General features: G+C 42.1%; 1 pseudogene; it reads left to right on the plus strand.

Annotated features, from left to right (window-relative positions):
* Positions 1–10,452: 10,452 nt before the first annotated feature.
* LOC117551942 lies at positions 10,453–13,460 on the plus strand (annotated as a pseudogene).
* The last annotated feature ends 1,950 nt before the right edge of the window (positions 13,461–15,410 follow it).

A 15,410-nucleotide genomic window follows, 5' to 3' on the forward strand; every position in this document is an offset into this window, starting at 1 on the left:
TGTAGATCCCAATAAATAAAATAAAATAAGAACTCATTCTCAAAAAAGATAAACGCCATTCTTAAAATGTATAAACGAACAATAGTTTGATTAATATTGATTAGAGTGCACAAAAGAAATAAAATAATTGAGAGAAGAAAAAGAGATATGTTATCTATCAAAACCCAGTTAGATTAACATTCATTGGATTGCACACTTTGTTTGTTTGTTTGGATATGTAGCACATTCACATTTTAATAGCACTTAATGACTGACTGAATGGAAATGACAATAAATGAAAATGTAAAACGAAAAAAGCGATCATGAAAATGTTTCCAACAAATGAATAAAATGATTTTTGACCACTTTGTTGTTCAGATATATCACATATGTGTAACTAAATGAAACAGGAATTGAAACAAAACACGGTATAAACTGAGGAGTGACTCCCGTGAGGTTAATGTATTTTCTTCACTCCGCTGGGAAACGGCTCTCATGTCAAGAAGCATGAGATCAGTGCATGCACTGCATCGTCCAATCAGTGAGCGATACACAGTAAGGTGGCGGGGCGAGTATCTGAGGATTTCATCGGAGGATGGTCTGGTGGTTCCTCGATTATCGCTCCTCCATTATCGCTCCTCGCTCCTCGAACCTCGGTCCTCCGGCAGAAATAAGAGCCTTGGGACGGTACTCAAGATGGCGCAGGCAAATCAACTTCCGGTGAGACCGAGGACCGAGGAGCGAGGAAATGAAAATAGTCGACCTGAGAAGCAGCCCCGATGTGACAGCCCGAACATATCTGGTACTGACACCGGAAATGAATTTCAGCGCGCCATTTTGAAGGACATCTCATTTCTCTAAATGCACACCGAGGACCGAGGATCGAGCGTGGAGGAGGCTCTCTGGAGGAGCTCTAACCGAGGATACACTGATGGTTCCTCCACGGCTCCTCCACGGATGCATTTCCGGGAACGGTGGAGGCGTGACGCACGGCCGGACTTATCTCAGCCAATGACAGCTATGCATGCATCCCCTGGATATTATTTTAGAAACTGCTTTCATCGCGTCGCGATGTTTCCAGAGAGAACAGCTGTAAGGTCCGTGCAGAAAGCAGAGCAGTGTGTATAATATATATCACTCAGTATAACAGGCCTACTCTCTTTATTTGCTTTAGTTTAGTAGATATCTACAAACAAAGAGTCGATATTTTTCTAAGACCATTGCTTCACATAATAAAATACACAACGGCTTATGCTTTAGGAGCTGTAATTGTGTGTGGTACAGTGTGTAGGTGTGTGTTGTACAGTGCGTAAATGCGGCGGACAGACGGGTCTCAGTTGGTTTGGTGTCCTCTGCTTACTTTTAATAGGCCTACTTGTAAATACAACTTTTGGCCCGTAATTTCAAATCCCCATTTCAGCGACAGAAAGAGGGGGGGATATATCCAGTCTCTGATTGTGTTACGTTATTATGAGAGTGCTCTCATACTTTAAATTGTATATATTTATATAAATATATTTGTGTGTCCGCATCTGTAGCCTGTTATTGTCTCATTATACCGCACTCTCAATGAATTCAAAGTAAATATGTGGGGGAACAATGTTCAGCTGATCTAACAGAGATACAGCGCTATGACAAAACACTCGACAGCTGATGCAGCTGTTGCCACGTAATAATGAACGGACGTCTCTTTAAAATGACCGCTCAGAGGAGAGGAGTGCTCATTTCTTTAAACGTCTGCTGCTTCCCCTCCTCTCTCCTCGGTTCCCCTCCTCGGTCCTCCGCTCGCATCTCCTGCGGGCGGGTCTAAGTCTCGAGGAGGGGAACCGAGGAGGGGAGTCGAGGAGGGGAAATTTGAGTATTGAGAAGCCTCTCTAGAGAGATTAGGCTTGTTTGAGACGCGTTGCGGCTCGCCTCGAAAGTAGACGAGAATAGCCGATCGCAGCCGGGGGAGGTCTCAAAAAGCTTGCCTGAAGTCGGACAGCTCGGAGTCGGCTTCGTCTTCTTCTTCTCTCGGTTTTTTGGCGGATTGCAAACAGCTTGAAGGTGCATACTGCTGCCTCCGGAGTCGGCTTGACTCGGTTTGCATTGATAAAGAATGCACACATGTGTTTAATCGTTAATGTCAGATATGTACTAAGTAAATACATTTGTTCCTGCTCAAGATTAGATTCAACTTTATTGTTATTGCACATATTACAGGTACTGAGACAACGAAATGCAGTTTAGCTTCTAACCAGGTGCAACAAGCAGTAAAGTGAAAAGTAATGTACACAATCTACAGAATAAAATATAGAATGAATTGAATGATGAATAAACAGTGAGGGGTATGAATACACTAGATATACACAGCAGCCTGAGAGCAGTATGAACAGTGTGTATGAATATGCTAAGATATATAAAGTATGAAAACGGTAAGCAATGCAAGTATAGTATAACATATATGGATATTAATTTAATGATGATAAATATTGTGGAACAATGATGAAAAATGTGAATGGAAGTGGCGACGTAAAACTGATACAAAACAACAACAAACTTTTGCCCAGCCAATTGGAGAGTTTCATCACCAGCACGTGGAAAAAAACACCAATGAGCGCTCAGCTCGAGATACCAGCGAGTCGTTTCCATGGATGTGTGGTCGTTTCCCATCAAGCATTTAGCTTCCGCAGCCCGTGGAGAGGAACTGCGCCGCCTCGCTCTCAAGGCTGCGGGCGTCTTTGTCCCGCGAGATTTCAACGTCTCATGTAGGCGAGCCTCCAGATCGAAATTGCGCAGATCTGCGCAGGTCTCGCTTGTCTCAAACAAGCCTATTATCTCTCTAGGGCTCTGAGGGAGACTCAATAGTTCCCCGAAAGTTCGTGGTGGGACATTTGAATGCATGATTACTGGAGATAGAACTACGATTGTTGGTAATAAGTAGTGAATAAAGGTTTTGATTTGCAATATTTATACAACATATCGATGTGTATGAAGTTACATCAATATTTGAAAAAGTAAAATTTGCTAATATTTGAGGATTAAGATAAAATAAGAAGTACTTTATTGATACCAATTGGGGAAATGTTTGCTTTGCAGCAGCAAAAGACACGGCATTGTACATAAGACAGTTAAAATACTAGAATTAAACAATCGAAAATGTAAACATCTCAAATAGAAATAAAATAGCAGAAAATATACATAGGCCCTTTCTCATTTAATCAAATCCCCCTCCTCGACTCCTCGTGTGTCTGCGCTGCGATCAGAGCAGAGAGAACAGCTGTGAGGTCCGTGCAGAAAGCAGAGCAGTGTGTAAAATATATATCACTCAGTATAACAGGCATACATTACACTCTTTATTTGCTGTAGTTTAGTAGATAACTACAAACAAAGAGTCGATATTTTTCTAAAACCATTTAGTGCTTCACAAAATAAAAATACACAACGGCTGTAGCCAGACTATATGCTTTAGGAGCTGTAGGTGCGTGTGGTACAGTGTGTAGGTGTGTGTGTGTTGTACAGTGCGTAGATGCAGCGGACATACAGGTCTCAGTTGGTTTGGTGTCCTCTGCTTACTTTTAATACTTGTAAATAAAACTTTTGGCCCGTAATTTATTTCGCTCATTGTAGCGACCAGAGAGGGGGGGGGGGGGGGGGGGGGGGGGGGATATATCCAGTCTCTGATAGTGTTACATTATTATGAGAGTGCTCTGTTTGATTCTGAAATGGTATATATATATATATATATATTTGTGTGTGTGTGTATGTGTGTGTCCGCATCTGCAGCCTGTTATTGTCTCATTATACCGCACTGTGAATGAATTAAAAGTAAATATATAAGTCGTCATGAACACATCTGTCCATCAGACAGAGGGCTGCTGTGCCTCCTGTCATCATTAACATTATATTACATTACATTTAGCTGACGCTTTTATCCAAAGCGACTTACAATAAGTACATTCGACCAGGAAGACACAACCTTGAAGAAAACAGAATCATATAAGTACATCAGGTTTCATAGAGCCAAACATTTCAAGTGCTACTCAACTGGCAATAGATAAGCCAGTCCTTTATTAGTATAAAAATGCTTTGTTAGCAGTTCTTTGTTAGTAATTCTATCACTCGAAGTGGAGTCGAAAGAAATGAGTTTTCAGTCTGCGCCGGAAGATGTGCAGGCTTTCTGCTGTCCTGATGTCAATGGGGAGCTCATTCCACCATTTTGGAGCCAGGATAGCAAACCCACGTGTTTTTGCTGATGGGAACTTGGGTCCCCTTCGCAGCGAGGGTGCAGCGAGTCGTTTGGCTGATGCAGAGCGTAGTGCACGCGCTGGGGTGTACAGTTTAACCATTAATGGACGTCTCTTTAAAATGACCGCTCAGAGGAGAGGAGTTCTCATTTCTCTAACCGCCTGCTGCTTCCCCTCCTCTCTCCTCGGCTCCCCCTCCTCGACTCCTCCGTTCGCATCTCCGGTGGGCGGGACTAAGTCTCGAGGATAGGAGTCGAGGAGGGGAGTTAGAGAAATGAGAAAGGGCCATAGTGTGAACAGCTATTTTACCTGTTAACATATAAATGTTAGGCTAACGTTGCCTTGGTTAAAGAGCCTGTTGTTGTTGTTTATTGCTTTGAATTGTTTAAAACAAATATTATCTTCGTAAACTTGAATGGTAGTCAGGAGCATCACTTCCTAATGTTTGATATATTTAGAGGGAGGGAAGGAAGGTTTCAAAATTCAGATTAGATTCATTTCTACAATTTCTTTAATTCATGGTGGTTTCAGTAATCCCATGGTAATTGAGGACATAAGTAATCTAAATGAGTAATGTTTTCTTTATGACTTTCAGAAAGGACAGGAGACCGACAGGTGCCTATCAATGATTGTTAACTGACAGTAAATAAATGGAATTCAATAAACATTGAATAGCATATCATGCAGTTTGTCTGTGCCTTTTCCTCCGTGTTGTCCTGGCATATAGTCTCCCCCATGGTTTGCTGTGCTGCCGGGGGATGCTCCAATCGCTCAGAGAAAGGACTACAAATGTAAGGTTTCCCCACTGACACAGAGAGGAGGAAAGAATGTCTGGCTCAAGTCAGCAGGAGCAATTTAACTATCACAAAAGACAACAACAGCAACAACATATGTGAGGTAATCATATTTTTCACAAAACGAAGACCACACCATTGGGAAGCTTAACGTCTATTTAATCAAAATAAGGAACAGGGAGAGGCTTGCAAAGCTCTGGGAGTTGAGACTCAGGTGCAGGGTGAGGGTCTCATTGCAGGTCTACAGGCTCCATTGAATCCCCCTGGGGTTCTTGTGCTGAAAGAGGGAGACAGGAGAAAGGGTTAGATACATCTAGCAACCTATAGGATGGGAAATTGCTGACCTATTTTAAACGTACCATGTGTTTTTCACTCTCACTTAAGTCCCTCTCCCTTTGCCATCAATCCAAAATCAGCTGAGCTGCAACATAATACAGACAGGTAATAATCAACAGAATCACAAAGACATAATATGACTGCTAAAAACACTCAACCATAAGTTATGTTTTTGTTTACTGTTTAGAAGTCTCAAATATCCACTCTAAATCCATATCAATAGCGATGTATCACACAAATAGCTCTCTTCCTTATTATTGTGTAATGTTAACGTTTCATTTATTCTACTCTGTATAATTGTTCTGTAGTTATTGTAGCTAAAACGGCGCTTTTGAGAGATTTTAAATCTCAGATCTGCTCAAGTGAACCTGTTACACAGGTCTCAGTGGGTCACTCAACCCTGCATTACAATATAGGCAGGGCCACTCTGCTGTCGCCCCTCAGCTGTAGAGAGTTAACTAATTAGAGGGGCGTGGCCCCACAGCTGTGAGAACTCAGCAATCAGGCGTCCATTATAGGTAGCTCTTTCCTGGAGCATCAGCTTCAGTGTCAGACAGCCGAAGACATTGGAGTCCTGCGGGAGTCTCTAAGACTGACAAAGACATTGGAGTCCTGCGGGAGTCTCTAAGACTGACAAAGACATTGGAGTCCTGCGGGAGTCACGAGGGTGGCAAAGAGGAGACAAATCCTACTCTGATTGAGCTAATTACCGCTGGTGTTTTATTTTTATTTTCTTTAGTTTTCTAGCCCCTCATGCTATAATCATGTGTATTTTCTCCATTCCTGTTCATGTGTCTTCTCGCAATTATCACTGGCCCTGTGTATCTCCTAATCGCTATAACCGGCCTGCTCTCGTCTATCCCACATGCTCCACTGAGATCCAACATCTAGTTTCAGGGGGCCTGTGGAACTGCCAGTCAGCTGTTCCTAAGGCTGACTTCATCTCTGGCTACGCCTCCCTGCAGACCCTGGATTTCCTTGCTCTCACTGAGACCTGGATTACTCCATTCAACACATCCACCCCAGCAGCTCTCTCCACAGCATATTCCTTCTCCCATACACCCAGACCCACTGGCAGAGGAGGTGGCACTGGTCTCCTGCTCTCTCCCAAATGGAGCTTTTCCCTCTTCAAGCTACCTAACTTCACTCCTTCCACCTTTGAATTCCATGCCGTCACAGTAACCCATCCTATACAATTAACCATTGTTGTTCTCTACCGTCCACCAGGCGCCTTGGGAGACTTCTTGGAGGAATTAGATCATCTCCTCTCACACATCCCTGAAACTGGTCCTCCCGCTGTACTTCTCGGAGACTTCAACCTCCAGACAGGGAAGATAGACGAACTAACATATCTGTCTCCAAACATAACAAACTAATCTCTTCTCATCCTGCACCTGTCCGCCGTAACCTTCGTTCCCTCTCCCCCTCTACCTTTGCCTCATCGGTGCTCTCAGCCCTCCCTTCCTCTGACTCGTTCCAACTCCTACCTCCAAACTCTGCTGCAGAAACTCTCCTCTCTACTCTCTCATCCTCTCTGGATTCTCTCTGTCCTCTCACATCTCGGCAGGCTCGTCAGTCCCCTCCTGCTCCCTGGCTAAATGACGCACTGCGTGCTAATAGAACCATCCTTAGGGCAGCAGAGCGGAAACAGTGGAAATCCAAACACCATGAAGACCTCCTAACCTATCAGGCTCTCCTCTCCTCTTTCTCTGCTTCCATCTCTCAGGCAAAAAGCACTTTCTTTCAAGATAAGATCCAATCTTCCTATTCCAATCCCAAAAAAATATTTTCCATCTTCTCCACCCTCTTGGACCCTCCCAAAGCCCCTTCCCCCTCCTCACTTCTGTCAAGCGACTTTGTTAACCACTTTGAAAAAAAGGTTGATATTCGCTCTTCTTTTTCTGACTCACCTTTACTCACCGCTGGGTCACCAGACCCTCCTTTCACCCACACACTAACCTCCTTTCCCCCTCTCTCTCCAAGTGAGGTTCTTACCCTCATTACCTCTGCCCGCCCCACCACCTGTCCTCTGGACCCTATCCCCTCAAACCTCCTTCAGACTATCGCTCCTGATATTCTACCGTTTCTCACCCATTTCATCAACACTTCTCTAACTTCTGGTCACTTTCCAAATAGTCTTAAGGAGGCAAGAGTAAACCCTCTCCTAAAGAAACCCACTCTCAACCCGTCTGATGTTATAAACTACAGGCCTGTCTCTCTCCTCCCGTTCCTGTCTAAAACACTCGAACGCGCTGTCTTTAAACAACTCTCCTGTTATCTCCATCAGAACAACCTTCTGGATCCGCACCAGTCTGATTTCAAGGCAGGTCACTCCACAGAAACTGCTCTCATTGCTGTCACTGAGGAACTGCACACTGCCAAAGCAGCCTCCCTCTCCTCTGTCATCATCCTGTTGGACCTGTCTGCTGCATTCGACACGGTGAACCATCAGATCCTCCTTCGCACTCTCCAAGAACTTGGAGTTTCAGGCTCTGCACTTTCTCTCCTCACCTCATACCTCAAAGACCGTACCTACAGGGTAACTTGGAGAGGGTCCGAGTCCGACCCTTGTCAATTAACTACAGGGGTCCCTCAGGGCTCTGTTCTTGGTCCCCTCCTCTTCTCCCTGTACACAAACTCGCTCGGATCAGTCATTAGCCCGCATGGTTTTTCATACCACTGCTACGCTGACGACACCCAATTAATTCTGTCCTTTCCCCGCTCAGAGACCCAGGTCGTCGCACGCATCTCTGCTTGTCTAGCTGACATCTCTCAGTGGATGTCTGCTCATCACCTCAAAATCAACCTTGACAAGACTGAACTGCTTTTCCTTCCAGGAAAAGATTGTCCCACTCTTGACCTGACAATCAACATCGGCACCTCTGTTGTTTCCCCGACTCAGACTGCAAGAAATCTGGGTGTGACCCTAGATAACAACCTGTCCTTCACTGCAAACATCGCTGCTACAACCCGCTGCTGCAGATACACGCTTTACAACATCAGGAGGATACATCCCCAGCTGACCCAGAAAGCCACGCAGGTTCTGGTCCAGGCTCTCGTCACCTCATGCCTAGACTACTGCAACTCCCTCCTGGCTGGTCTACCTGCATGTGCCATCCGACCTCTGCAGCTCATCCAGAATGCAGCGGCTCGTCTGGTCTTCAACCTTCCTAAATTTTCCCACACCACGCCGCTCCTCCGCTCACTTCACTGGCTTCCGGTAACTGCTAGAATCCACTTCAAGACACTGGTACTTGCATACCATGCTGCGAATGGATCTGGCCCTTCCTACATCCAGGACATGGTTAAACCGTACACCCCAGCATGTGCACTCCGCTCTGCATCAGCCAAACGACTCGCTGCACCCTGCAGAAAGTCTGCACATCTTCCGGCGCAGACTGAAAACTAATTTCTTTCGACTCCACTTCGAGTGATAGAATTACTAACAAATAACTGCTAACAGAGCACTTATATACTAATAAAGGACTGGCTTATCTATTGCCAGTTGAGTAGCACTTGAAATGTTTGGCTCTATGAAACCTGATGTACTTATATGATTCTGTTTTCTTCAAGGTTGTGTCTTCCTGGTCGAATGTACTTATTGTAAGTCGCTTTGGATAAAAGCGTCAGCTAAATGCAATGTAATGTAATGTAATATTATACTAGCTTGAACTCCAAGATGGATATCCTCATTTCACCACCTCCACCCATTACAATCACACGCCCCAATGTTATATTTAACTAATATGTAACTCCCTCCACCCCGGATAAAAGCACGTTAAGAAGCCCCTTTTCTCTAATTCCACAACGTTGGAGGAAATAACATTAGGAGAACGGATTAATAGGCTGTTCGTGGTTAACGTGTGTTGCTAACTTTATCCGGTATCCTAGCCTAATCTGTTATCTGTAAACGTTAAATATACTGATTGAAGGGATAATCCACTAACATCCTTTAATACACATGTGTAGTTAATTTGATTCAGATGTTCTGATAATATCCACAATATAAATCTTTAAACGTCTTCTTACCTTCAAAAGTCCATCACGAACGGTCTATTATGCTGCAACCATAGACTGCTAGCCGCAGATCTAACTTCCGGGGCACTATTGAGAGGTTCCACGATCCGCCATTGCTGTAAAAAACTGGTCCATTGGAGTGAACGGAGATGTCGTAACTCTTGGGCTTACTGCCGTGGATGGGCTGCATTCCACTCCAAATAGCCGGTCGGCCGTAACCAGAATCCAAACGCCAGCTGTTTTGTGGATTCTCATTTAATTTCCAAGAATATCTCAGTACTGGGTTATTTCCAATTTCAAAATAAACATATATATTAAACAAATATAAATAAGAAGTAAGTATATTATAGTGTATTCAAGAATGAAAAAATATGTGCATATATATATGCGTGCATATATATGTGTGTGTCTGTATATATTTATAAACTGTATATTATTTTCCATCATTCAAGGGACAATGGAGTATTTGTACTTTTTTAATATATACCATCAAACATATGTTCATATATAAAGTGGGTAACTATACAAAACGAAGTGAGATAACTGTTTATGAATATCTGTTCAAATGTATGTAAACTTGTGTAACTCATGAAAGATAAATGAGTGTTTCAATAAAACTATTACATATAAAAATGTATAGTGCAGTTTTTGTTTTCATATTTAAAAATATAAGGACTACTTTCCCATATATGGAAATGTATGATCCAGTATATTGTATTATATTTACCAATATATTACAATATATTTTTGTTTCATAAGGGAAGGATCAGTATTTTATAGTTGATGCGGTGGTGACGGGAAACCAGTATAGTTCAAGTTCAAGTACTACAATGGAAATACATCTTTAACTATGTAGATTATGTCATCCATGACATTTTACTGACATCTGTTTTCCAATAAATGTAACTGAAAACGTTCATCATAATACATATTAGAAACAGCTTGACACATCTGTAAAGCAGCAGCTTTGCTCCCTAACTATCAGAGAAAACCTGATATTTCTCAATGCCCATGCAGATCAGAGGGAGGGAAACACCAGCTGCAGTGAGAGGAGGAGCTACAGTGGAAAGAGGAGAGCGTACAAGTCACACTCAGGAAACGAAAGTTAAGTTAGTCAGAGAGGCAGCCACATTGCAGCCGAGACTAGTCTCCGTTTCTGTCTAAAGAAAATACAAACTGATTTAATCAGATCTTTCTCAACAACACAGCAGAGTCTCTGTCAAACACTGGTGAGTACATCTGATTATATTTACACTTTCAACAAGAAGGACTAACACAAAACTTCAGCTCTACTCATATGAAAGCTGCACCCATTATATCCAACTTGATTTTCTCTAACAACATAACCATATGATATAGAGTCCACTCTAAACAGCTTAAACAGTCTCTTTCTATCAACTCTTAGTACTTTAGTAACTTGTAACTGAATCTCTGTGGTGAGGAGTTTTGATTCACTTCTGCTTTCCTGCTCTTATTACATTTTGCTGATCACTTCCTACATAATGCTTTTACCCATTTCCTCTAGCTGTTTAAAGATAACATATTTCCATTAGAGAAACAGTTGGAGGCTTTTAATGTGAAGCAGCTAGAGGAAATTAATAATTATGGTCACACAGTGAGAAGAGCAGTGTTATTTTTCAATAAAGAAATAATCGACAAAAACTATATTTTCATTGCTGTTTGCCAGAGTTGCATGCTTGGCCCTGTCAGAGTTAAATGGCCACGGTTGCTCATGCTTCTTTCTTTAAAACAATATATAATATGAATTGATGTTTCAAATGTTTTTTCTTTACTTTCACATGTGCGTAGATATGGCTGCTGCAAGCTACCTGCCATCTGAAGATCAGTTCCTGTGCTCCATCTGTCTGGACTTGTTCACTGATCCAGTCACTATACCATGTGGACACAACTTCTGTAAAGACTGCATCACTGAACACTGGGATACAAGTGACAGGTGCCAGTGTCCCATGTGTAAAGAGGCTTTTAATACAAGACCAGATTTGAGAGTCAACACTTTCATCTCTGAGATGGTGGCTCAGTTCAGACAGTCGGCTCAACAGAAAGCCAGCAGCAGCAGCAGCAGCAGCTCAGAGCAACAAGTCTTCAAACCAGGAGAAGTTCCCTGTGACGTCTGCACTGAAACCAAACTGAAGGCCCTGAAGTCCTGCCTGGTGTGTCTGACCTCCTACTGTGAGACTCACCTGGAGCCTCATCTGACCATGTCAGGCCTGAAAAGACATCAGCTGATCGACCCTGTGGAGAACCTGGAAGACAGGATGTGTCCGAAGCACGATAAACCTCTGGAGCTGTTCTGTAAGACCGACCAGACATGTGTCTGTATGCTCTGCACTGTTTCAGACCACAAGATGTGGTTCCTCTGAAAGAAGCATATGAAGGGGAGAAGGCAGCGCTGGGAAAGAAAGAGGCTAGAATTCAGGAAATGATCCAGAAGAGACAACTGAAGATTGAGGAGATCAAACACTCAGTGGACCTCAGTAAGAAAGAAGCAGACAGAGAAGTAGCAGAAGGAGTTCAGGTCTTCACTGCTCTGAAGGAGTCTGTTGAGAGAAACCTGAATGAGTTCATCCAAACAATAGAAGGGAAGCAGAACATGATAATGAAACGGGCCGAAGACTTCATCAAAGAGCTGGAACAGGAAATCTCTCAGCTGAAGAAGAGAAGCTCTGTGGCGGAGCATCTCTCACGGTCTGAAGACCACCTCCATCTTCTCCAGGGTGTCCAGTCCCTAAACACCCAAGACCCATCACCCACCAAGGACTGGACAATGGTCAGCATCCCTCCATCATCATATGAGGGAACTGTGGTGAGAGCTGTGGTTCAGCTGGAGGAGACACTCAGCCAAGAGATGAAGAAGCTGCTTGAAGCTGAGCTGAAGAGGGTCCAGAAGTACGCAGTGGATGTGACTCTTGATCCTGACACAGCACATCCTAAACTCATCCTGTCTGATGATGGAAAACAAGTGAGTGATGGTGACGTGAGAAAGAATCTCCCAGAAAACCCAGAGAGGATTTCTGCATGTACTTGTGTTTTAGGAAAACAGAGTTTCTCTTCAGGCAGATTTTACTTTGAGGTTCAAGTTCAAAGAAAGTCCGACTGGGATTTAGGAGTGGCCAGAGAGTCGATCAAGAGGAAAGAAGCGATCACACTGAGCCCTGTAGATGGTTTCTGGACTATAAATTTGAGAAATGGAAATGACTACAAAGCTGATGCTCCGTCAGTCTGTCTTTCTCTGAAGTCTCGGCCTAAGAAGGTGGGGGTGTTTGTGGATTATGAGGAGGGTCTGGTCTCCTTTTATGACGTAGATGCTGTAGCTCTTATCTACTCCTTTACTGGCTGCTCCTTCAACGGGAGAATCTACCCATACTTCTATCCTGGTGCTAAATGTGGCCGTAAAAACGCTGCACCTCTGATCATCTCTCCTGTCACCTAATCACTCATCTCATTTCATGTGTTGATTTGTTTTCATTGAAGGGAACAAACATCGATATTTAGAGTATTTTCTACAAAATAGGTTTAATGTTGTGAATGATTTACATATGGTTTGGATTCTGTATACAACACATAAGTGGATTCATTAATCTACTCGACAATCAAATAATATTCTCTTCAACACTTTATCGTAACACATATGGAGAATATCTATATGAACGTTGGATAAAGCTATAGATTAATTTGAACTTTAAAAAAAAGGTTGTTTTTAATGACACCAAATTTGTCAAGCTCGTTAGAATTGATAAAAACATTAAATGTTTTATATTTATATTTAATTGTGTCATGAAGCTTCATTTAAGAGAAAGGCTTATACATGCCTCCACTGCATATTAAATCACATCATCATCATCAATCATTAAAATAAACTGCATGTTGAACACAAGTTCTGAAGTTTTAACTCATCATGCATACACAAAACCCTCTTTTTCTCATACTTTGAACAAATGCCTTTTCAAATGATTTCCCTCCCAGCACATTTTTATAATCACTGAACTAAACAAGAACTCAATGTGAAACGGATTAAATATGTTGTCTTTCATTCAAGATAATAATCTTCACAAGCACAATTTTAAATAAAAAATACAAATGTAATAATTTCAAGGTCACTGGTCTTTGTTGTTCGTCTGAGGAATGTGTTCAGTGTTATTTCAGATGACAGGAAACAAGTCTTAAAAACACAAAAAGAAAACTTGATAGGTTTCCGTATGTCAAGGATCAAACCCAATCTATAAATCAGGCAAGATTTTTTAAAAAACATGGCAGATAGGCAGCCTTTTATTTTATTTTATTTTATATTTCAGTGGTTCAAAACTCAGTATATGTTAAGGTAAGCAGGATTACATTTGATCTCATTTTAGAATCTAAAAAAACAATAACTGCTGTTTTATTTGTTGCTCAAAGTGATGCATGAAAAATCTCCTCACATTTGTAAAAGGCCTTTTGAGCCAGATTTAAAAATATTCAAGAAATGGTGTTGCAAAAATAGTACTGTGGTATTTAATGCAAGTTTAACAGGATAATACCATATAGACCTCAGCACTGCGTTCATTGTGTTGTTGTTTTACTACACTACAGTGACACACTTCCACCACTTCCTGGTGTTCTAGCGCAGAGTCTCCACTGGATGGAGCACAACACAAAGGAAAGACAAGCATGGAGTCACTGTACTGCAAACCAAACACTGATATATGAGGAGACACAGTTTGTGTTAAACATGTACAGGATAAACTCTCATGTTGACCAAGGACAAATGGGGTTTTTCCCAATGGTGGTCAATGTAATAGTTCAACTATGACCATGCTACCTGCGTATGTCAAAAAATAAGTCAAAAAATAGAGTCAAAAAATAAGCCTGATGTTACAACAGTTTAAATTTTTCTAACAACCCTAAAAATGCTGAAAGGCATCCATCAATGATTCTAATTAACCAGGAAGATTTTTTGGGCTATGTCAAAACAAACTGTCAAACTGTCAAAACTCTGTATTCAAACCGGAAGTACTCACCCTCACTCCCACCCGCCGGAAGTTGATAGACAAGATAGCTATCTTGTGCACAGAGCCTATACCAAAAACAACTCAACAGCAACAACCCACACATTGCACATTGTTTAGAGCGGTTATAAAGTGTTGAAATTACAGTGTCAAATTTGAAACTGTTTCAACCCGTCACCTGTGAGAATCAAGACGAGGCAGTGCATTGAATCGCGTAATTAGACCGCGAACCAGTCAAGTGATTCATTCAGGCAATGAAGCGGTTGCTGCTTTGGACGTCATATGTCACGTGATTTGAAGCAAGCTTCGAACCACTGCTTCTATGGAATTGTAGTCCAGGGGTTTGAAGCACGTATCGAAGCTTCAGTCTCACACTGCCATCACTAGTCTGGTCTCCTTTTATGACGTAGATGCTGCAGCTCTTATCTACTCCTTCACTGGCTGCTCCTTCACTGAGAAACTCTACCCATACTTCAGTCCTGGTTGTTTTCACAGCAAAAACTCTGCACCTCTGATCATCTTGCCTGTCAGTCAACTCATCACTCGTCTAATTTCATGTGTTGATGTATTTTTCATTCAAGGGAACCTTTTTTGTATTAATTAAAAACACAGTGGTTTGTATCTGGTCCAGCTGGCTTTGTGTTGCTTCCCTTTCCCGCATTGACATAAACAAAACAAACTCACAAAACAACTTCATTGTTTGTTACCATTTTTTATTGTATTTTCCTAAAGAGGGTCGTCCTCTCTTTAAAATGAACAAAACATTTTGTTACTTTATTTTTTAAAAGTGTTTCCAAGTGGAGACTGAACAGAAAGACGACTGATAACAAAAACAATAAATACTTTGTGGAGCAGAGAGAAGGTTTCTGTAACGTTCTACCACTGATATTCTCATAGCAGTAATCAGTGTAAACCTGAAACATGATGTGAGCGACACCACCACCCAGTCCAGTTTATCATCAACCATGGTGGAGCGGGCGCTTTGAATTCTCTGGCAGTTATGATAAGGAAACTCTTCATACCCCAAAACGGGTAATTGAAGTAAAAAAACAAAC

This window comes from Gymnodraco acuticeps, unplaced genomic scaffold (assembly GCF_902827175.1).
Source record: "Gymnodraco acuticeps unplaced genomic scaffold, fGymAcu1.1, whole genome shotgun sequence".
Classification (NCBI taxonomy): domain Eukaryota; kingdom Metazoa; phylum Chordata; class Actinopteri; order Perciformes; family Bathydraconidae; genus Gymnodraco; species Gymnodraco acuticeps.